We start from the raw sequence: 22851 nt of genomic DNA, 5'->3' as shown, positions 1-22851 counted from the left end.
AAGTACGTAATATTTATGAGATGAGCTAGCTCTGGCACCTTGCAGAGCTCCTAGCTGCAAAAGCGGTAACTGCTGGAGCGATTCAGTAGCCAGTTGTGTTCAGCACAGCCAGATATGTTGCTGCTGACAGAAAATAAGAACCCCACCACAAGAAATGAATGGGAAGTGCTGTGTGGTATAAAACACGCCTTAGAGAGCAGAAACTCCTTGTCCTAAGTCCCCTGCTAGAGGTTTTTTGGGGGTTGGGTCCACCTGTGATGTGTGAGGCCAAATCCAGAAGTAAATGTACTGGTTCTTTGTCAGCACAACAAAAACTTACCATTCACATCAACACAACCAAATTGTCATTAATAAGTTTGTGTTTCTGAAATGATTCTGAGAACAGGAACATATTTCAGAGTGAAAATCTGTGGGAAGTGATCTGAGTATTTCTTTTGCTTGTCCAGATTTTGCATGATCATGTTTCTACGTCTGGATGTGGTGGTTTCTAATCTCATGGATTCAAAGATGTCTGTTCCAGATATTCCTGGTGTGGTTATGAGGTGGATGTTTCTTCCTGACGATACGCATGTTCAAGTAAGTCCATGACTCTTCTATCTTTTTTCTGAAAATACTATTGCAGAGCAACTTCGGATTCTGTGGATTCTGGTGAAAAGACACCAAGATTAACAAACGTAGTTAGTGCATGGCAAATGTGCTCTTTTCTTCAGTATTTATACAACTTGATTATGTGCTTTTTGGTATAAGTGATTATAGCTACTTTTAAGAGTTTAATTCCCAGAATGGAGCAGAAGGCAGGGAAGTTGCCTGCGTGTCGGCTTTCTGCCGGCTGCTGCCTGGCACCTGGGAACCAAAACAGAGACGTGTTTGCAGAGAATAGTTCCCCATGGCACATTTACATTTCACAGAACAGCCAGACTGACATCCTTCCCCTCTTTCCTGCCTTACCCTCAACCTGGAAGCTGCAAGGGAGGTTGTTGAGCACCACAAGCTCTTGGCTCCAAGGCAGTTGTGCTTATGCTGGGGCTTTCTCTGAGACAGAGCTGTGTTTTGCTTTCCAGGCCATGTATATCTGTATATGCAGTGTATATAGTAACTGTCTTAGAGGCAGTGACTTCCACGTGCCCCTGAGTGATCACTGAAGTCCTCCAATGAGAAATTGGTATCTCACACTCTGTGTACGCATGTACGGTAGATAGTGTGAGACGCTCGGTGTTTGATGTGCTTAGAGGAGCAGGTATTGAAAATGCTGGTGAGAGATGAATGCTGTCAAACACTATCTCTGCTTTTGGTTAGTTTGCAAAGATGAGTAATTGTTTCCCAACAGCCTTCCTGCACTGTAGCCATCTTCATCTTTCATCTTTCCCTGGGCATTCCTTACCAAGTGTAAACATACCTACACTTTGGTCTGTAGAGTTGAGCGAGTCATTTCCAGAGAGAGATTGCACTGCCTTTTCCCTCGGTAAGCTTAAAAAAGGTAAAAATTATCGTACTATGGGTGCTTTGGTCATGAAGCGAAAATGATGCTAGATATGAACAGAAGAAACTCGTCTTATCCCTGAGAATTTTTAAGCATTAAATTAATTCCCCTATCTCTTGGTGTGTTAATGGGAAGGCTTTCAGCTCTGTGTTAGGCAGAGGTCCACATTTGCATTTAGATGGAGCTATTTTAAGGATTGTAGTATACATAGCGGCCTGTATCACATTTACAATAGAATCTGTAAGATAAAATTAATATCTAGTAAGTGGTTGTTTTTCCAGTTTTGTTATAATCAGAACCAGTAACTCAAGTGGTATAATCTGACATAATAAATACGAGAGCCATTCACTTGAGAGATATCTTATCCACCCACGAGGAGGAATACACTCCTTAACCAGTGAAGTGGGTTGTATTTTCTACCTCTCACAAGACAGCCATGAAGTGCTGCATCCAGGGCTGTGCCTGCCAACGACACCCCAAAGACTTTTTACTTGTGTAAAACAACCTGCTGCCTTGCTGAGAGAAACGCTTTTCCCCACCAGGCAGGAAACCATGGCAGGGCGGCTGGTGTCAGGTGAAGCAGCGCAGGGGCCTCAAATCCTTCCATTTCTCTCTGTCCCACAGATGGCTTCTCACAGGCATTTCTCAAACCCGCCAGGGGTCCGTGCTAAGTCATTGCTGCTGGCTCCGCATGTTGCTGATTTCCAGAAACATCAGCCTCAGCAGGACTTGAGCAATGCTCAGGGTTTCTCTGAGCTGCTTCTGAAGTGGGCTGCCCGAGGCAGGCTGCGGCAGGATGAGGTGTGAAGCCCGGGTTTGGGGTTTCAGCCTGGCACACACCACCCCGAGCATTCCTGGCCTGGCAGTGGCCTGCAGGATGGCAGTGGGACGGCCCTGTCTCGTCCCCAGCCAGGAGAGGACCATGGTGGCACAGTTTCATTTGCCATGCTTTCATTCTGGTGGCAGGGCTAGTGTGAAGCAGTGGTGCAAAATCAATGGATTTTGGTTCAAATCCAGTCCGCTTTCTTTGACAGAAATTAGCCATCGGTGTAAGGCCTCCGCATCCAGCAAAATGGGAAACAATTCACTCTGGTAGCTGGGGCCACACAAAGCCACCATGCATTTGATTGAGAAAGCATCCACAGACGAGAAGGGCCTCTCAAGGGACTTTTCAAGGGGACATTTGTGTGACACTGCTTAAAATTACCCTGTTGAGCGGAAAGGAAAATTTTGCTGATTTTACTGCCTCTGTTTCTAGGCAAAACTCAGCCAGAGTTTCACACTAAATGTGCTGTACTTTCCAGCTCCTTGTCAAAGATGGATATGGTATTGGTCACTTAAGGTTACTTTCGAAGTTTTTAGTAACTGTATTTTTTTTTATTTTTTGGTTTGTATACAATTCTGAAAAGCCCCCTTTTTCCTCATGATAAGATGTTGGAATATTTTAAACAGTTTCCTGAAAAATGACAGTCCAAAGCCTTCTAAACTAAAACCATGGTTCAAATGGATTGAAACCCTTTACGATGTCGAAATGTTTCATATTTGTGTGACTCTGCATTTCTTATTTTAGGTTAAAATGGCCAGGCAATGAGAAGCCACTATGGTATCAGAAATCAACATGTTTCTATGTTATTGAAATCTCTTTTGACTTTTTTTCAAGTGAATCTTAGTCAAAACTGTTCAGCTGCCACAAGAAATTCCACATATATCAAATAGGCATTGCCTCATGGAAAATCCCTGTGGGAAGAATTCAGAGTACAGTGGGGATCTGTGCTCTGTCTCACCAGAAATTGCTTAGATGATGGGGAGAATTAAAAATTTATCTCCCAAGAACACATTATCAGCATTCCCAGGATCTGCACCTAGCAGAGGCTTGCTTGCCAACTCGTTTTGTTACTGCTCATGCTGACAGCTATGAGAGCACTTCTATTTTAGTGGGAGGGCAAACACATGAATTTTCTGGTCTTTCTGCCTGCCCTGTGCTGTCCTGCTGGGGGACCTGTTTGTGGATTCAAGCACTTTGGAAGTAGGCAGACGTCCGCTGAGACCCAGCTGGAGCAGCACTTCTGCAGGATTGAGTCCCTCTGGCCCCAGAGACCAGGGCTGAGATTGAAACCTAGATCAAAAGCCTAATTTTTTTTTCCAAGTGAACCCACAGCTATTTAGAATTAGAGTAGTGAGCAGTAATCCTCTAGTCTTACATGAAGAATCAGATGAATGTATGGGAAAAGATAGATATCAGGGGAAAAGCTTGTTTTGGACTAGTTTGCCTAACAAGAAGGGAAGAATAGTGAGACATGTCAAATTGACTTTTACAGAGCAGGTTAATGCCAGATACTTGTTTATCCTTGGAGATTCCTCAAATCCAGCAGATTTCAGTGTTGCCTAATGAAAGCTACAGAAAGAGCGGGAAATGGAGCATGTACAGTTCAGAGGAGGGGAAGATGCAGATGAAAACAAATGAAAAGCCTCTCTCCTTCATGTTTCAAGTGCCAAATTATGCTTGACATTTCAATTTCCCCAAGGCACACTTCCGTAAAATCGTCTTGAACTCTCCTCAAAGTGTTAAAGCTTCCATCAGCTCTTCCAGTGGAATCAAACAGGTCTGATTCAGTTCTGTGTTGGGTGTGAAATGTAATCGTTATTATAACACTGCACAACTGGAATTTAGAAAAAGCACCAAATGTCTTTAATATTTTCATGGATGGGCTTTTGCGATTGGCTTTGCTCTAGGGCATGATGTTGTTGCTGTGCCGAATGCTTTGTCACTCAGGTGGGAAATGAGCAGGTTGGGTGACTTGCATGTGGCTTGTTTTGTAACACTTCTGAGAATTCAGGATGTTTATCACCTGTGTATTACTTGTGTGTGGCTTGTTTCACATAAGGACCTCCATGTTCTGTGTCTAGCCAGGTCTTGAGTCCTTCAGAGGTCTGTGGAGAAATCTGTAACCACTAAAATACTCATTATTTCTCAACATTCCAACGTTGAAAGCCTGATTTTTTTAAGTGTTTTGACCGTGTCCCCAGTGAGAAATACTGAGAGCAGTGAAATGACAGAAATGCAGTTTTTCCCAATTTGTTCGACTGGCATCTTTTGTTTTTCTTCAGCTTGTTTTCTTCTAAAGCTCATTGAAATTTCGTGTTGCATAAATTTGACTGACTTTGCATGCAGACTTTTGGGGGAGATGCTGAGTTTACTTGCACCGTCAGTGCCAGACAGTCAAAAGCAATCCTCCTCCTGAGTGAGTGGGAATAATGGTGACCCAGCTTTTTGAGAGACCTCACTGAATTGAATTCTTTGAAAAATATACCCTTGGGCTGTGGTTGCTGAGCACTTGAGAAGGCCTATGATTGATGATATGGTCATTACGAACATGATTAAGAGCAGCCAGGATTTACATTTACCACCTTGGCCTTTTCCAATGTCTGCTAAACTGTGGTCTCGAGACCACCACTGCTGCACACAACGTGACTGTGTGTGGAAGGGGGGAATGGGGGAGCTGTGATTAATTTGGCTGGCAACATGATGCTGGCTCTCTCCTTTGATTGCAGCTGATGAATAGTATTTTAAAAGCTAAGAATACATTAAACACTTTGCTATAGCTCCTATACAGTCTGAGGGCCAGAACCACAGCTGTGCTCAGTTTACAATGAGTGCAGCTGAAGAAAGAAGAGGAAGGAAAGGAGACAGCTTTTAGCTTAACTTGAGCTATAGATTCTGCTGTCTTGGGATGCGCTGGGGGTGTGGGTGCCAGCTCCCTGGCACTGTGGGGGGTTGCCCATGGGGTTTCAGGCCCCACAGGAGCAGGACTATCGTTTACCAGTTTTGACCACTGTTAGTATAGCAAGTTGTTGCATTAGCAAGTAATTTGTGTCCCCTGCTCTCCCCAACACTGCTGTGAATACCTGGGATGATAATACAGTGCTTGGAAGCCCTTTCCGTCCTTCTAAGACCAGTGCTCCCCGTGCTCAGCCCCGCTCCCTGTCCCACTGACACACTTGGCAGCCCCACTGGGTCCCTCACACTGCTGATTTCCCTTGCAGGGCTGAAACGTGGGGGTCTCACCATCACCCTGCTTCCCCCAAAGCCACAGGAGCTTTATATTTAAGCCCTGCCTCCCTGCCAGCTATGGTTGAAATCAGGTGCCTGGCTCAAACTCTTTGGGGGAAGAGGCAATGAAAGCAGGCTAGGTGCAAGGCTCAATGTCACAAACCCTGTTTCCTTAGGACACCTGGGTCACGCTGGGGTGGGAAGCCAGCAGCTCCTCGGGCCTGTGTACAAGGAGCCAAGGAGATCCCTTTGCTGCCCCCCCGGCTGTTCTGTCCTGCCCCATTTGCAAGGCATCACCTGGACTGAGCAATGAGCCACAAGTGGGTATCTATAACATGACAGCTCTTCTCTAGCATCTACTTTTCTCTTTTTCCTAGCACTGGCCATTAATAAGGGAACTAAAACTTCTGTTGCAGAACCCCTGACTTGATGTTCATGCCAGGACATTCATTGCAATTACCCTGATTTGACAGCAACCGTTAAAGGAAATAAAAATGACAGCTTTGGAGCAGTCCTGTCGTGCCGCATGATGGCTCTTGGCAGCAGGAGTCCTAATCACCCTCCTGAAGATGTCTGTTGAGATCCCACGTCTGAATAGCAAAGGTACGAACTAATTCTGTTCTTCTCTCGGTCAGGGTGAGCAGGAGGGCTGCCAAGGCCTGCAGGAAGGGTGACCATCAGCAAGTAGTGCTCCGCTGTCACGCAGGAGTTTTTCACTGGTGCAACTTCGTGCTGGCTGCCAGCTGTGTCTCAAGCTGTGTCCTGGCTGCTGGCTTCCAGGACAAAATCAGAGAAAGATTTGGGAATGTCCTCCACAGTGCAGGAGAGGGGGGATTTGCTCCCTGCAGGGAAGCATGAGATACTGCTTCTGCTGCTTCCCACCTATCTAATCTCCATGACTTGTTAGCCTCAATACCCTTTGCTCTCCAGCCAGCCCTCTTTGCCCCCAAAAGGTTACACCAGACAGGTTGGCTTGGCATGAGACAGCAGGCTCTGCCATGACAAATCTTTGAACTGTAATGATAAATTATGCTCTATTGCCCAGTCCTTCTGGAAAGAAATTTTAATGTGGATTAAAATAAAAGAGGTTTGATAGATGCTGGAAATGTCTCCCTTTGGCTGTTAAGAAAAAAAAAAATCTGAATGCCTGTAATATTTCTGCCGAGAATTACAATAATTGGTATTTAAATAGTATTCTGAGCAGAGCTGTGATTGCCTGGGAAAGCCAACCCCAGGAGCAAGATCTCTTGTCTTTAAGAGCTCAGCCAGGCTTGGGAACTTAAAAAGAAACTTGAATTATTGGGAATTTAAAACATGCCCTTGCTTTGGCTTGAATGCAACATCAAAGCAGGAGCCTATGTGTTCCTGAAAAAACTGCTTCTTTGCCTTCCTAGCTGCTAACTGCTGCTTCTCTGCTGATTTTATTAGCACTACTATCCCAGCATCATATCCATCCACAAGTGCCTTTCCAGTGTGTTCAAAGGAAGGAGTCATTTTTGCCCTGTCAGAGGAAGAATTACCACCAACTCAAACAGTTAGTGCCGGGAGCTAGAGGTGGCCGGTGATCTTACAGACTGCACTGTTATCCTCCTGATACTAGGCATCAGTGATGAGGGTTGAGGGGATCTCTTGCATCAAAGAACGTGTTAAATCCATCACCCACCTTGTGGTCACACTGTATCCCATAGCCGTACCACTTCTTGCACTCACGAGCTGCTGGCTGAATCCTGTACCTCTTCCCAGGGTGCAGCAGTTTCAAATGGATGTTGTGTTCTCCTCTGCCTCTTCTTCTCATCTGGCCTACAGCGCGCAACAAAGCCACTGCACATCTGAGATCTCCACCCAAGAAAAGCTGTGTCACTGAGATGAAGTTGCACAAAACACATCTTACAGTGGCGCAGGATTTCTTTGAGATGAGCCCCACTACCTTTGTACAGGTAAGATACTGCTGCTCTCTTCCCTGCCTCTTCCCCAAACCCACATGTTTTGTTTGTACACCATCCCACCTATTTCCCATGCAGACCTGGTATTAAGTCTTTGGAAAGCAAACCTCTTAGAATACTGCTACTCCCACACTTCACTATAACCATTCAGCTCTTCTAGCATGCATTTTTGACCCCAACAGATGACGTTACTAATGGGATCTCACTGATGCCAAATGCAAACAAAAACATCTGCTTCAGGTAAACCCGGAGCTCTGAAGGCATTACTCATGGTTCAAACAGGAAGGTTCACTGGCCTGACAATGGACATCTTCTTACCAAAGCCTACCTTAGCTGTACAAGATTTGGGATAGAATAGGGCCAGGTAGGTCTGCAAGCATCACACGAGACACAGCAGGACATGGCCAATCTAAATCTAAGCTGTTCTGGGCAGTGGTGTGATGGTGCAGGCACAGCTGAGAGCTGTCATGCTCAGGCAGAGCAGTGGGCCAGCACTGCTGTAGGGCTTTTGGTAGCAGAGCCGCCGGGGGGCTGTGCGCAGCACTGCTTGTGGTGTATGGACATACCTGACATTTCTAATGTCAGCAATAACTGCTGTGAAATGTCTCCCTTTGCCTTGAAATCATTACAGTTTTATGTGACAGCAGCAGCTCTAGTCCCCAGCTGAGATGAGAAGTCCATTAAGTGCTTGAAATTGTGTGAATGCGTGGTATGAGGACATGCACTTCTGACCAGCTCTGCATTGCCGATTGCCTAGCTAATCCTGTTAACCCTGTCCCACGCAGATCCCTGTCTGTCTGTAGGTACCTGCCTGTACAGATAGAGGTAATTCCAGAGAGGTGTCTGCTCGGGGGTAGTACACACTTGGGCTACTCTAACCTTCTCATTCTGTTTGCATTCTCTGACATTTAAAAGTGAGAAAGTGCTTTACTTCATGGAGCTACTACTAGCTGAATTTATAGATTAAACATAGGAATTGCAGGTTAAATTCATTACTGGTTCAAATGGGAAATAACTCCACTGAAGAGAGTGGAAATTATTAATTCAGGGAAGCAGTTATCTAACATTTCGTCTCTAAGGAAATGAAGAAAGAAGGCTTGTTCCTCCAGTGACATCCCTTGCTTTTTTCCCTTACTGTAGTTCTAGTGATTTCTGCAGGGTTATTTCTGGGACAGAAAAACTGGAAATGCACAAATGCTCTATTCATGGTGAAGTGGCTTGTATAAATTCAGACTAGAGTCAAGTGAACACACAGAGGAAAAAAAAAAGGATTGTGTGTGTCAGATAAATAGTCCTGAAGAGGAAATGTCAATGAAGAGGTTTGTGAAAGTAGGAGCACAAGACTTAGCAACCCATTGAGTTGTAGGAGATGCTTTAGCTTCTGTCTGAGTGCTGAGTTAAACAGAGTCAGTGACTGCCAATGGTAACATAACTTAGTTACTGCTTACTGTAGGTTGCGCACCCATCAAGCTTCTTGCTGCTCACGTAGAGAAAACAAAACAGCAACAACAACAAAAACAGAAACCCTTCCTGGAGCCACTCAGCAGCTCAAAGTGGGAGCAGGATTGTCATGAGAAAATGGCAACCAGTCTGTGCTTAAACAAAAATTAACAGATCTCCTTCCAAATCGTAGAAATTGCAAGTGGATCAGTATGCACAGGCAGGGGATGAACTGATTCATGCCTGATTTAGGGATCTCTAGTTTATACTTAAAGGTGTTTTATTTTCATGTCAATGAGATTCTGAATTCTGGTTCTTAATAACTAAAAATACCGTATTTTTACTTTGTTGGTAGTCCCCAGGGAACTGAATCTTGGTAGACACATTAAAAGTTTGGGAAATTGAATCCCAGAGCCTAAGGCTATTTCAAGTCCTTGTCAAAGTGGGGTTGTAGACCTGTGACAACCTGATTCCCAGCCCTGTGCTTCACCTCATAGCAGATCACAGCAATAATGACTTCAAAATGCCTGAAATGATGATGTGATGTTTTGCACAGGGGGAACATTCCACGCTCTGGTGGTCATGGGCTCCCATTAACATAAATCTCCCCAGTCATCAGTGAAGACCATCTTTGAGGACAGGATATCAGTCAAGAAAAGGCAGAAGCCCTGCTGCCACCAGCCAAACTGCCTCCTGCAAGTACATTGCCCTGCCTGAGAGCCAAAAGCCATGACCACAAGAGGCTTCCAGAAGCTGGCAGAGAAGCAGGGATCATTACAACTGAATAGAGCCATATACAAAGGTGGAAAGATCCTCTTAGCACTCATTAATTGTAATTTTCAGGATTAATGCAAAAGATTTGGCAGCTTGACAGAAGAGTGTTTTAACATAGATAATTCACAGCAGCTCACTGGAGCCGAGGAAAGGGTCAGGGTCCCCCCTGCCACCCCAGCAATAGGTAAAGAGAAGGACAGAGATAACGAGACAGGGAACAGGGACATAAAGCACCCAATATGTCAAAAGATGTATTTTACACAAGGCAGTGTAAATATTCATGTGATTTATTAGAGTAGCAGACTTTTCATTGATGACTGTATTGAACTGAGGGTTATTTAGAAGAGGAGATCAATAGAGGAGCTGGGAGCCAAAGCATCTGAAAGCAGATGAAGTAAAAGTACATTTTCCAGGGCCTCACTTCTGTGTGAAGTCACTCAACTGCCCCTTAAACCTCAGCATGAACTTCACCCTGTCTGTATTTCAGTGCTGGAGCAAAGACGTCCTTCCAGAGGCCCAGCCTGAGGCTGTGAGGTGCACGCAGCGAGCCTGGCTCTGAGAAGCTGCTGAGCAGTCTAATTTCTGTTGTGCAGGGTGAAACCCAGACGTGAGCACCAAGTCAAGCCCTGTTCATATCCTGTCACAGAGCCAGCCTTGTGCTGGATCACGGTAAAGGCTCAAATTTACACCTTCACTTCCATCCTCAGCGGTTTCAGGCGAGTAGAGAGCAGAGGGGAGGATGAAGTGAGACCCACCACAGCCTTTGGTCAGCGTTTCTGAGGCCTCCAGGCCCGCTAAACAGAACTGGTGCCTGTGGGGACATCCAGAGCTGGTGCCTGCAGGGACATCCCAGAAGTGGTAGCACCCTACAGGCAGTTGCAGATCTGTGACAAAGACTTCATAAATGCAGTGTCAATGTTGTAGGGAACAAAATCGTGAGCAAGATGATTCCTTGTGTAGAGCAGGTTATTCTGAAATACATCAAAAGCTCCTCACCATTGTCTAACCACTGTTGATTTTGTGTGCATTTGTAATATTGGTTTTTACTCCCTATCACTCTTTATTACATTTATTGCTTCAGAAAAGAATAACTCAAATGTCCCTAATCTTTTTAGCATGGAATTTTAGATTCTAATGGGCTTGTTTTAATTTGCACACATTCTTGTTAATAATGAAATCTGTTTAACATGAGTTAAACCAAAAAGCCTGTAATGGTAATTCAAAACATAAAACTCTAGTGCATTTCTGTAAGAATTCCCTGTTAATATTCTTAAGGCTTTTTAACGGATATTTTATGTAGGCATTGGTATTAGCAGAAACATCACACAAATTAAAATTAGGCTCTTGGTGACTATTTTAAAATGAATATTCACAGACTCTTCAGCATGAAATTAAATATAGTTACATTTGATGCTGCTGGTGTATTTTAAGGAAGTATACTTTGCTGAAAAAAAGATAGTGTTGCCTGTGAAATTATTATTGATACTTAATTTATAGCAACCTGTTGAATGTACTGATCATATTGTATGTAGCACAGCATGGGAGCCTGTGTCAGGCTTTAAATCTATGGAAGAAAGCCTGACCTAGTAGTTGAATGTTGAAATTAGGAATGAGGACTTCCAGCTCTGGCCAAGACTCCTTTTCCAGCTTGGGTAAATTATAACCCTGCCATGCTTACTCCACTCATCATGATGCTCCAAAACAGGAAATCTGCCTTTAAGGATATGGGGTAACCCTACAATGCCTTCATCAGGTCCTCTTAGAAATCTACATTTTTTTGTGTGTAAACCCAGGACATCTCACTGGGGTCATCTCTGTCTCACGTCCACTTCGGGACCTTACAAAGGTACATGTCCTCTTGCAGCTCCTCCTTTGCAGTTTGTCACAAGCTGTGCTTTCACTTGCTCTTAAGGGACTGGTGGAGCTTCTATAACTCTACACCTCTGGTATGTTTAATGTGTGCTGCAGTTAGCTCCTCTGATATCAGTGGGATATGAAAAATGTCAGGTAGTGACCACTTGTCCTTTCTTCACAAATCAGTCTTTCCTCTTTGCTGCTCTTTACTGAATTACTTCCCTATTTCCTTTCCTTTTGAGTGTACAGAACTAAGATCAGCATTATAAAATCCAGATTACCATCCTTAAGTATAGTGGCAACAAACATGCTTAAAATTAAACACATGCAAATCCACTAAAAGTCCATGGGATTCATGCGTATGGTAAAAATTAAGCAAAAGGTTAAATCCTGCAAGGATAGCTTTAGGAACACGCTTTTGGGCTGAAATGAAGTGATGAGGAAACCTAATCCCTACCTACCATAAGAAGATGTTCCTATGGCCCCCTGTCCATAGTTGTCATCCTGGGACAGTCAGATGCAAAATCCACCCAGATTTTCTGTTTTATTTTGACAAAAACACCTTGTGCCTGCCCTCAGGCTCCTGAGATAAGACAGCACTTTCCGTGATGTATCTGGGAGCCCTTAAACCACAAAAGCTGAGTGTCATCTTCCTGCTGATGTACACCACAAGAACCTGTCATTCCCCTGATATCGTACAGCGCTGAGAATGGTGTCCTGTCAAAATACATCACTGGGGCAATGGTGTTTTGAGTTATATGGTGCCAGGATGGTAACTATTTGAACCATTCACAAACATAGACAAGACAGGGTCAAAAGAAGTCTTTATTTTTCACATGGGCAGCTGGACCAGCTGAAGAGTGATTAAAAAGTGGTTTACAGTCATAGTCTTTTAATAGGAAGCAATTAAATGATGCTGGATTAAAGCACTTAAGTGTTTTAGGTTCCTAATTCCCATTTGCAAACGTGGCCATCAGAAGGAGGACCCTTGAAGTCATGGCTGGAGATCTTCTGTCTCCAGGTAACATGGCTGAGAACAGCACAGGCTGCTCACCACCACCCACCTCCCAGGGAGCTCCGTGGCAGAGCAGGATGTGTGTGCACCCCAGGACACCACAGTACAAGTCTGGTGGAGGATTAAACCCAAGATGAAGTCATCCGAGTCCCGGTGCAAATCCCATCGCTTGTTTCCTCTTCTGTTAAACTCAGGAGCCTGTCACTAGCACTTTTCCCTTGCTTGTGCTTGGGGAATGTGCTGACTGTGATATGCATTCTTGTATCGTTAAAAAACAAATGGTAAATGTATTTGCTCTGTAAGACCTTAGATTAAAAAATTCTCTATCCCCTGGCTCACTCCACTGCTGTGAGCTGTCTCACTGGTGCCAACAACTCTGCCTGTAGCAGCAACAATATTCACTGCTTAAATATTTGCAGGATCACCGTCTGAATTGGTATTCTGTGCCAAAACTATCTGGGCTCCATGAAAAACTCATGGAATAAACATACTAACGTGGGGCCAGCACTTCAGCTATCGCTAGTCGGCGGGGTTCCATGTAAGCCAAATTGAGGATCTGCTCTTCCTTGATGTCTCTATTAGATATGCAAGAAAATGAACAATGCCAGCAAATATACATGCAGTTTAGTGATGAATTGGTGCATCTTTTCGTTTATTGTTTTGATTTTGCTGCTTTCTACTGCTGGGAAATTATGCAAATGTTTCTCGTCCAGGGGAAGAATACTGATAATTAAGAAATGTGCAGCTTGGATTTAGGATAATCTCATAAATCCACACTAGTGTTCTCATACAGCAGCACGTTAATAGCTGTGGCAGCTGCTAAGTGATAGCAAGGACCAGATTCTCAGCACTCCAGAAGGTCACTCTGTGCGTTTCTTGCTGGGCATGTTAGATAGAAATGGGGTGCTTGCACGAGAAGAACAAACCAACAGAAAGAGAGGGCAGAACTATAACACACAAGGCCCTGGCCAGCTTTCAGACCAAGTTCTTCAGGTATAGATAAACCGCCTCATCTCTTTAGGAGAAGAGAAGGAGGCTACATGGCTCTGCTACTGTGCCAACTTGGAGCAGAGATGTCACCTTCTTATCTCCAGGGGTCAGGCACTGACTGGCAGGAATGGCAAACAAACTCTTTTTTGTTTGTAACCTCCTTAACAATAATTAAAAAAAAAAAAAGTTCACAACCACTGAAGATTAGGCCATTTCTAGCTACAACACAGATAAGCTATAATCTTTTCTGAAAGGTTGGGACTGGATGATAAAGATGTTTGTGTCCCAGGGGCGAACCAGAACTCAGCAGTGTTTGGGCACTTTTCAGCTCCAGTACAAGGGATGCACAAATGTACTCCAGAGGGGTGAGTCTCACCCCAAGTAGATGATATCAGTAAAAGAAAAATGCTTTCCTGTGGCTCGATCTGAACTGGCAGTTACCTTCATAACCAGAGACAGTTTGGGGACCAGTTCCTCAGTCTGCTTGTCTGTAATAGCAGTAGTTGGGAAAAAAAAATCTTGTACCAGCATAGTTGCTTGACTTCAGAGGGTACTTGGCATAAAATCCTTCAAGAAAGAACATTAGCAAGGAGATGTAGGAAGCTGTTCGGCATGACAGAGACTGTCCTTGAAGGATGTTTGTACTCTCAGCCCTCTTAATGAAGGCCAGTTGGGTTCTCAGTCTGAGTTCTTACTGCAGTGTCTCACGTGGGTGCACAGTCCCAGTTCCCCAGCCCTCCCAGTACTGGGTACTGGAACAGGACACCTAGATGAGCTTGTGGTCCACAGGGAGGCACGGGCAATGGGGACCTCAACTTCGGTTGCTTGAGTCTAGAGGCAACCACTTTAATTCACAGATATTGGAATTTCTGTAAAGGGAAGGGGAAAAAATGGTAAGTTGCTTGCTGTGTGGAAGAAAAGAAAGAAGATTTCCTGACCAGGCTTCAGGACCAGCATTTCAAGGGCAGACAGTTGGGGTCAGGTTGTCAGTGGACTTCCTTCTCCCTGCGCTGTGCTGCCAAAAGAGCCCGGCTGTGCTGGTGTGCAGCTCGTCCAAAAACTCAGGTGTTGATGAAAGCTGAAAATCTAGCCCTGGTTGTGGAAGTGGAGTAGGTCAATGCTTGGCCCGAGTTATAATTAGCACAAGGGTAGGTTATTTTCAACTACAGCAGACAGTCTCATTAGCATAGTCTCCATACAATTTATTGAAAACTGCAAGAAGCTCAACCAGGGAGTCACATTAGCAGAATGAAAATTAACCTGGGAACCTCCACAAAAAACTTTACCTTGACTTTCTGCTATATATTTTTTTTGCTTGATACCATCCTGGCACTGAGCAGTTTAATTCTCTTCTGGGCACAATTGTCAACCCAGTTTCCAGGAGGGACACATGCCCCAGGATTTATTTTATTCCATTTAAGTAACTATGACCAGTTTTCATAAATTGAGGAGTGGAAACTGCCCGTTCCCTAAGGCGGTCTAACAAATGAGATCAGAAGTCCAATGAATACATGTCTTGCAAAGCTTTTCAGTTCAATTATGTGTATCCATGTGCAACTGGTAACACCACAATCAGTTCAAATAGTATCTTTGCAAGTGTGAAAGACTGTAAATTAAAGTCTATTTCACATCAGTATCCAACATGTTACTGGAAAGATTAACAGGAAAATTTTCTAGGGACAAAGTATGAACAATTAATGAGGCCTGGGGTGACTTTGAAACAGGTAGCAAAGAAAAAACAACTGTAAAAGGAGACAGCATCAGAAGTGAGCAGTTTGGTGCCAAGTTGCAGAAGGAGATTAGTGGAGAGTCTCACTAGATCCATTAGTGTTTGTGAAGTACTCATGGAGTAGATCAATGAGCATCACAGAAACTCCCAGGAGGAAGTGAATTAAAAGCTTTTTCTTTTTCCTTTTTTTTTTTTTTTGTTACGGTGGGAAGCAAATAAAGCAGAGCTCGCACACTGGCTGATGAGACTAAAACAAGGCATTGGATGAGCATTTGGTTAGGGAACGCTGGCTGTCTCTACGTAAGTTAGGTTAAGATCAAGTGGAAAAGTAAGTGGCCATGTTAAAATTTGTGACGGTGGCCAACAGAGGTCAAGTCATTGTTTTTAAGCAACCTTAAGTCATTGTATTTTTAGTTTTAGGTTTTTTATCTTAGAATCTTAGCATTTGGTGGGGGGTGGCTATTTGTATACAGGCAGTAAACTGTGACTTGGTTTTAGTGGCAGCAGTAAGAAGGTACTAAAATCCTGAGAGCCACCTTAAAAACACAGCACCAGATCTTCAAATGATTACGCCAGTGCAGCACCACTGAAGCTTCTCGAGTGCTATTGATTTACACCAGTTGAACATCTGGCCCATATGCTTTGTATTATTAAATACTTCTGCGATTATTATGTGAACAATTAAGATTTGTGGAAATGAAAAAACAGGCTATGAATTGTGCCTTCACTGCAGTTCAGGAGGAAGAATTGCTCAGGCAGACTGCTGCCTTTTTCTGTAGCTTGCAGTTTATCTGTGTTTTTTCTAGAAACCAGAAACTGTGAATGGGACCCCAGGAGGTTTTCCAGACCATCTTCTTCCAGGGAAGGATCAGCTTCATGGCTGTCATGTTTGCCCACTTTGTTCTTTAAACTCTGATATCCGACAGCGTATCCCAACAGCCAGTTCTGGTACAGGAAGCTTTTTCCCCATCCAGCCTATCTCTGTTCCAGGCTGCTCTTGAGATCTCCAACTTCTTATCCTATCCACCAATGCCATATGGAAGAATGTGATCTCTTCCTCTGCCTAGCAGCCTTTCTTCATACAGAAAGCTTGTTATTTTGTCTCTTCTGTGTAATGTTCATTCAGTCTGGTCAATCGTGTTGGAATTCAATGCTGACAAAGTCCAGACAAGCCCAAGTAAATGTTAACACTCCAAATTCTTTATTATTTTTTTCTTTCCTTAAACCTGATTCCCTTTCATGGTTTGCTGCTGATGTATAGAAGTACATCTAGCCATAAGAGAAAAAGATCCATCTTTCAGCATCATGAGATGAAAGGAATACAGTGAGATATCATTTTGCAAACCTGAAAAGATTTGAAAAACCCTCTCCTATTTCTGGAAAAAAAAGTCAATGACAGGGCAAGATTATCTTCATTAATAGTGTGAGAAGGAGTGTTGGCTGCAAGTTTTGTTTAACCTGAAAAGCTGCATTCAACAGCTGGGTTTCCAGATCTAAAATAATATCTGGGGAATCAAAAATTCTTTGCCACATGTAAAATTGTCTCCTGGTAGTGTGTAATGGTGCTCACCAGTATAATGTGCAGGAGAGAAGGATAACTTTAACATCCCCACCATCCCCAGGAACTGATGCGATGCTGATTAACAGATGCTTGGTGACTTGAAGTTCCTGAAGTTAAAGCTTTGCATGTATTGCACAAGTCACCATTTTTACTGAGGGCTGGGGAGAGATGTGTTTTGGCTTTTATCCCACTTTTCAGACGTGGCATGATGTAACTCACTGCTCTGAAGGGAAGGCAACTGTGCCAACAGAGCGAGCGATCTAATGTGGCGTGAGGGGACTGCTCTGCAGGGCCTGACCCTCCACATCCTGGCTCTGGTGGGGGTTGTGAGCACCTTCTTCAGGCAGCCCGAAATGCAGCAGCTATTTGGGGGGTTTCAGTGCAGATTAGAGCTTGGCCTCAGCAGCATGAAGCATGAGCAGGCATGCCCTTTCCAAAACACCTCTCTCTTTTTTGATATTCAGCATGTCTGGAGGGGAAGGGTTGAGGGTTTTGTTTTTATTGATTCCACCCAGGCTTCAATTTTTGCATAGAAAATGTATGGAGGGGCTCGTACAAAACCTGCCTCCTATGAAGTCTTGTGTAGGGTGAGGTGAGCAGGGCAGCGCCTTTGAAGTAAGGTTCCCAGAAGAGGTCCCTCTGCGTTTGAAAAATAACCTAGCAAAGTAGCTCCAGTATAGATCCATTTGGCTAAGCTGACTGCAGCCAAGCCTGCGTTATCCTCCCAACAGACTTCGTTCTTCAGTTCACTGAGTGCCATAAAGACTTGTGAGCAAATGGATGGACTCGGTGTGCAAGCCACAGTTGCTTTGTCCAAACTGAGGTCTCAAGCAGTATTGGCTTAAGTGAAAAACATACATTTGTATGCCAAAGACAAGGCTGCATGTAATTCAGTGAACTAAAGCAACATGGTTCAGTGGCAAAATCAGGAAAAGGACCCAGAAACTGGATGGTATTGCTGGGGATGCCCCTCACAAAGATTGAGCAGATCATCACGTGAGGCTGCGAAAGGGTTTTTTGTGCCTTTGGATTAGGCAGGTCTTTCTGGAGGACGTTCATTTCTATGTCTTGAAGTCAGGCAGCTGTTGCCTGCTCTCCTCTTGAAAACATCCAACACTTGGTTGATCTCTATGCCTCTCTGCCACAGGAGCTCTGGAGAGCTGGGACTGTGTGCAGGAAGAAGGTCTAATTAACAAAATCTACACTCCAAGAATTTGCTATTTTCAGGGCACTTCTTCTCCACCTGCCAACTGTGCTAATGTTAGCAGTGCATAGCAAAAGGAGTTTTTAAACAAGTGCTGAAGAAAAACCAATCCCTGTCCCTGAACAAAATGCCACCGGCTCCCAAAAGACTTGTATGAAAGACTGATTGCCCTGTAGCTGTCAGTTCTTCATGCTCGTTGGCAGTCTGCTTATTATTTTTGAATATTTTACCTCTCTGTTGGTTTTTCTGGCAAAGTGTCTCCTGTACAAGCAAAAAATAAGGGTCCTACCATGGCTGCCTTTAATTCTTGATATAAATAGGATAACTAAGACTTCTACTATAATAATAATAATAATAATAATAATAATAATAATCTGGATTTGATATGCATTCATTAGGAAAGTAAGGTGAAGGTGGACTGCCTGAACCCTTGAATCCAGTTCCCTGAACTTCGAGGCCCCTGTGTAGGAGGTGTCCAGCCAAGGAGGGCCTCCAGACACACATCATCATTGTACCAATGTCCTGACAAAGTGGTACGTTGCAGAAGGAAGCTGTCATTGTCCTTACATTGTACCCTGGTGAGGTGAACAGTTGCAAGCTGGCAACTTTTCCAAAGCCCTATAATGAAGCAATAGAGAAGTAAAAGTATTCAAAAATAATCAGAGGCAGAGCAAGGGTTGCACCACAGTCCCCTTCCCTTCCCTTCCCTTCCCTTCCCTTCCCTTCCCTTCCCTTCCCTTCCCTTCCCTTCCCTTCCCTTCCCTTCCCTTCCCTTCCCTTCCCTTCCCTTCCCTTCCCTTCCCTTCCCTTCCCTTCCCTTCCCTTCCCTTCCCTTCCCTTCCCTTCCCTTCCCTTCCCTTCCCTTCCCTTCCCTTCCCTTCCCTTCCCATTTCGTCACTCACATTCAAATCAGTGACATTTCATGTGCGAAGGGCAAATAAATACACGAAAATTATTTGGAGATGGAAGTTCAGAGAGGTGTGGAGAAGGAAGGATTTGGTGAGTGAAAGTTTTGTGAAGAGAATCACTGGATGAGATTGCTTGACAGAATTATACTTCATTACTGACGCTTCACAGCCTTGATTTTCATATTTATTTGTGACTCTTCTTTTTTAAACCATGGGCTCTTTTGACATGAGAGTCATGCTGTGTAAAGCGCTATTGATTAGAGTTTCTAATTTCATGCCATTACAGCATGACCATTGGGGAATGAAATGTATTTTATTTTTTCCACTACAGCTATGCCAGCAGTGTTTGGGATGCAGCCATCACGCGGGCTGTCAGCAGCAGGCATTTCCAGCTAAAGATCTTTGCTGTTTCAGCCAAAAGGCGAATGTGCCCGAGGTCTAAGCCTCAGCTCAGTGTGTTGTTCCTGGAATTAGAATAGATCTGTGGTAAAGTGCATTCTGAGGCCAGAGGTTTCCAGAAGGATGGCTGGTTTGGGGACTTTGTGTTTTTCATTCGGACTTGCAAAAGACCATTTTTTCCCCTTCCAGAGGAATGGTTATCATTTGCAATAATACCTGCTCTCTTTCCAGTGTCTCTGGTTTGGTGCTCAAGGAGGTGGAGGGACCTAATTTCACTAAAGGCTTAGGAAAATCCTAGTCTGCTATGATCAGGTAATTTACATTTATCCCTGTTATGTACAAGGGCCAAGAAAGAACTGATTGTAAACCTCAGGAAGACCTGTCCCAGCCTTGCTATAAAGAGTTTTTTTCCTCTTACTGACTGGATTTGGGCCTTTCTGGTGTTTCCCAAGGAGAGGGTTCATGGTGAGACCAGGGAAGTTGTGAATTAATAGTATTTTGCTCTCTTGGAGCTGCCTGGGGGAATCCTCTCCTTCCCTCTTCCTCCCAGTATCCTCCAGCCCCCTCATTTTTTGATCTGTCCCAAAATCTGTAGGAGGATTCCTTTAGTGTCTTGCAAGAAATTACCACCTCTTTTTCTGTGTAACTGTTGTGGTTTAACCCGGCTGGCAGCTAAACACCACACAGCCGTTCGCTCACCCTCCCCCCTCCCTCTCTGGCTCCCTCTCCCCCCGCCACCCCGGCCAGCCACCCCTATATATTGTTTAGCATGCTGTCAGATGGTATGGAATACCCCTTTGGCCATTTTGGGTCAGCAGTCCTGGGTCTGTCCCCTCCCAGCTCCTGCTGCACCCCAGCCTGCCCGCTGGCAGGACAGAGCGAGAAGCTGAAAAGTCCTTGGCTTGGTGTAAGCACTGCTCTGCAACAATTAAAACATCAGCATGTTATCAGTGCTCTTCTCACCTTAATCCAAAATGTAGCACCCTACCAGCTACTAGGAGGAAAATTAACTCTGTCCTAACTGAAACCAGGACAGTAACAAAGGCTTGTGCTATCCTGAGGTAAAGACATCAGGAAGATAAAGTCAGCCTAAGTCTGCTGCTGAGCTTGACTCTAATGAGTTTCCCTCACGGTATAACTAACGTGGCTTGTTTTACACTCTGGTTTTACCTCTGAACAGTAGATATGCGCTAGCTGTCCTGAACTAATAAAGCTTTCCAGCAGTGAAGACAAGCTCTAACGGAGCGGCGATAGACGTGTGAACCCCTTACAAATAGCCAGATGAGAGAAAAGCGAATGCTTGAAATCTGTCAAAGGGGAACCAGCCGAGAAAGTTCTCCGACTCCTGCTTTATTCCAGGAGCTACTGACACCCGCCGGCAGGTGATGAATTAGTGCAGCACAGTTGGAGCTACTCGAGGGCTGCAGATGCGAATCCCAGAGCTGTTACTATTTGAGCACTGGAGGTATTGTGGCCAATTTTGGGCTTCCCATACAAAAAGATGTCAACATAATAGAGTAAGGCTGAGAAAAACGTTTTTTTCAGGAGACAAAGTGGACATCTGATTGCTGTCCATGACTCTTAAGAGGAGGATGTGCAGAAGACAGAGCCAGACTGACCTCAGAGATGCATAGGCGAGAAGCAACACGCACAAATTGCAGCATGGGAAATTCTGACTAGCTATAGTGAAAATGTGTCCACCTTGAGGATGGTCAGATGCCAGACCAGGGGCCCAGAAAGGCTGAAAGATCTCCAGTCCTGGAGATGTTCAAAACTCAGCCAGACAAGGCAACAAGGAAAGCTGGGCCTGCTTGGACTGGAGGCCATGCTTTTAACTGTGGCTGGTGTGACCTGTGTGTGACACTGGGGATGACACTATTCAAGCCCTCCAAGCCCAATCCAGCCCCAGTTAAATCTGCCAGGTGAGTCTACCTACTTTTAAATGACACTGGTCTCAATCAGCATTGCAGGATGTGTCTTGCTGGCACTGTCCTTACTTAGGGGCAGTTATAGGCACAACTCTTCATAATAGGATGCAGCAGTGGCTCTCTCCTGAAAGGCCCTTCCCAAAGCCAGCAGGAAAGGAGACAACACTTCCACAACCCTGTGAACCTCCCAACACGTGGCCCTGGGGGAACTGGCAGTGACGTCTCTCCCTGCCACGACTGCATGTTCGGATGCAGTGAGATTTTCAGTTTCACTTGCCTGCACAGGGCTGATGAGCCAGCCCTGCTCTGAGCACAGGGCACAGCAGCCCCTGGGAATGCCTGCAGGACGGGAGGTTCGCTTTGGTGCTGTGCCAGTCTTTTCCTTTTAACAAAAGGAAAAGCGACTACACAAAGCCATGTGCCTTCGTGTAGTGAGCAAAAGGCTTTTTGGCCTCAGCTGGAGCACAGCCCAATGTGTGACATCTCAGAAGCTGAATGGAAAGGGATCCCACTCATGGCATCATCACTTCCCACGTACGTCCCCTCTCTGGTTCCCACTGCGACATGGAAGCTTCAAACAAGAGCTGTCTCCTGCACAGCTGTACCCTTCACCTGTACACATCAGATCAGTACTGCTGGAGATAACGGTGAGAGATGCCATCACTCACAATCAATTACTGGCCACCGCCTCGTGCCAGGCTCCCCTGAGGAGCCCTCTAAAGCACCCAAGAAACCCCGGGAGGAGAGCGATCGGTCCCTTCCCCTGCGCTTGGCTTCCAGTGTAACACAGTCCCAGGGCTCTCCGTACCTACCCATGCCTGCAGAGTCCTTTGGGCTTTTGCAGGCTTGCTGACATTTATATACATTTCTAAATATCACTGAAGTATTGCTGAGAGAGGGAAACGTGGAGTGAATGACATGGACTCGCGAGCAGCAATGGGAAAAAGGTAGTTGAAAGTTTGATTGTAGTAACCGTGCCAATACCCCCCGAGAAACAAAGCCTCCTGCAGGCACAGTGCCTTTTCCAAGAGATGAAATGAACTTCTTCAGGTTTAGCCCTAAGTAAACGATGGTCCAGCTCATAAAACATCCTGAAGTGCAGAACTGTTTACAGACTTTATTTGTCTTGAGCCTTGCGCTTTGTGAGATCAGAGGCGATTTCATTACCCAACTTTGTGCAATGTCATTCTGGCTGGATCACAAATGCCATGTGAGTGTTTACAGTAATGAGGAAATACATTACAGCTGGAAAGGATAGCTGCAGTTTAATAGAAATATTCTTCTAGAACAGATGAGGGCCAATCCCAAGGATGGGCTCTTTCTTGCTTCTTTTTACTCTGATTCCTGCGTTCCTCTTAGCTGTAGCTGAATGAGAGGACCTCTCCTGGCCCTGACTCCCTTTCTGGAGACAGGGCAAAGCAGAAAGGGCAGGACCGAGCCTTCCCTTTCCTGTAAGGGGGGCATCAGTTTTGGGGAGCTAAATTATTGCCACTGCTGCACTTGATGCACTGTGGATGGTGGAGCAGCAGCGAGGCACAGCCAGCCAGCTTGGATTTCACATGAAATGGAGCTTGG

At 44.9% G+C, this 22851-nt stretch overlaps 1 long non-coding RNA gene across 1 annotated transcript; it reads left to right on the top strand.

The window, feature by feature from the left end:
- Positions 1–356: 356 nt before the first annotated feature.
- LOC121057872 lies at positions 357–21014 on the top strand. The gene is made up of 6 exons (XR_005814001.1): positions 357–576; positions 5948–6134; positions 7275–7468; positions 19580–19660; positions 20708–20813; positions 20894–21014. It is a non-coding gene; the product is annotated as an uncharacterized LOC121057872 (long non-coding RNA).
- Positions 21015–22851: the final 1837 nt, after the last annotated feature.

The sequence above is a fragment of the Cygnus olor genome, chromosome 20 (genome assembly GCF_009769625.2).
Source record: "Cygnus olor isolate bCygOlo1 chromosome 20, bCygOlo1.pri.v2, whole genome shotgun sequence".
NCBI classification, from domain to species: Eukaryota; Metazoa; Chordata; class Aves; order Anseriformes; family Anatidae; genus Cygnus; species Cygnus olor.
Note: the sequence above shows the minus strand (reverse complement) of the source record. Positions and strands in the feature narration are given on the sequence as shown.